The following is a 1,818-nucleotide window of genomic DNA, read 5'->3' as shown; positions in this document are numbered from 1 at the left end:
GGGGGTGGGGTATAGGGAACTTTCGGGATAGCATTTGAAATGTAAATAAAGAAAATAATAATAAATAAATTAAAAAAAGACTGGGTGTTCTAAGCTGTCTCTGTGTATAAATCAGCCATTTAGGCTGGTGTATTTGTTCCCATCTTCTGTAGGAGGAAGCTTCTCTGATGATGGTTGAGCAAAGGCATGGATCTATATGTATAGCAGAATGTCTTTAGGAATCAGTATATTCCTATTTTGTTTTGTTTAAGAATAGTAGTATTTAGTTTAGCTGACGTACATCTGTCACCTAGTCTCAAGTTGTTGGTCACTAAAGTAGGGATGTGAATAGGTTTTATCTGTGGAATAGGTCATAAGTCAAATTAGATATTGGTTGGTTATTTCTACAAGCTTTGTGCCATCATTGCCCTAGCATATCTTGAAGGTAGGAAACCACTGAAGATCACAGGGTTTGTGGTTACTTTGATGTTTATGTTTCTCTTTTGGTAGCATGCAGAGTATGCTTCCTGTACCAAAGTTGGTCATGGTGTTTTATCACAACAGTAGCAATTCCAACTAAGACAGAGACATTTAACAAAACAACAGTCATAAATTCCTCCTTGGGGCCTATGACCTTGCCAGCATAGATTTTTACAATGTTTATAGTACCAGGTATGATTCACTTCTGTGGAATGGGTCCAAAATCCCATTAGAAATCAACTGGTTTCTCCATAAGAGCTATGCTACTATTGTACCATCTTGGTTGGTTTTAGAGTTCACATGGATCACAGTTGAGTAAAGATGTTAGTGACTTTTCTTCCCCTGGAGACTGAATAGCACCTTCCAGCACAATGAAAGCTAAATAGGAGGGAAGAAGTTTCTAGCTAGGTTTCAGTTTGTTTTTTCTATGTCCTGCAACTAGCATATGTCATGTCCTTATAAAAAGAAGCCTAGCTAGTTCTGGTGGGCAATAAAGAACCTGCATTGAAGGCAGGAGCGATGCCTCAGCAACTAAGAGCACTGGCTACTATTTCAGAGGACCAGGGTTCAATTTCCAACACTCACTGGGAGGCACACAACTGTCTGCAACTCCAGTTCTAGGGCAAGCCTGATCTCCTCTTATGGTCTCTGTGGGCACGGCATATTTGTGCTGCACATAAATAAATAAATAAATAAGAACCAGTGTTGTTTTGAGGGTCTCAGGGGCCTTTGTAACCGTTTCATAATGGGCTTCCTACACACATGGATTTGTGTTTTTGAATACTTATAGAAGCCAAGAACCCAGACAATAATAACTATATGCACCTCTCAGCACAGCATCTACACAGATAGTTCCAAACACTATTTCTTTTTTTTTCATTTTACCTGTAATCATTTATTTTTTAATTGTTTTATTAGATATTTTCTTCATTTACACTTCAAATGCTATCCCGAATGTCCTCTATACCCTCCCCCACCCTGCTCCCCTGCCCACTCACTCCTACTTGTTGGACCTGGCGTTCCTCTGTATGGGGTATATAAAGTTTGCAAGACCAAGGGGCTTCTCTTCCCAATGATGGCTGACTAGGCCATCTTCTGCTACATATGCAGCTGGAGACATGAGCTCTGGGGGTACTGACTAGTTCATATTGTTGTTCCACCTATAGGCTTGCAGACCCCTTCAGTTCCTTGAGTAATTTATCTAGCTCCTCCATTGGGGTCTCTGTGTTCTATCCTGTAGATGACTGTGGNCATCCACTTCTATATTTGCCAGGCACTGGCATAGCCTCACAAGAGATAGCTATATCAGTGTCCTTTCAGCAAGTTCTTGCTGGCATATGCAATAGTGTCTGCATTTGG

Source organism: Mus pahari, chromosome 2 (genome assembly GCF_900095145.1).
Source record: "Mus pahari chromosome 2, PAHARI_EIJ_v1.1, whole genome shotgun sequence".
In the NCBI taxonomy this organism is placed as follows: domain Eukaryota; kingdom Metazoa; phylum Chordata; class Mammalia; order Rodentia; family Muridae; genus Mus; species Mus pahari.
Note: the sequence above shows the minus strand (reverse complement) of the source record.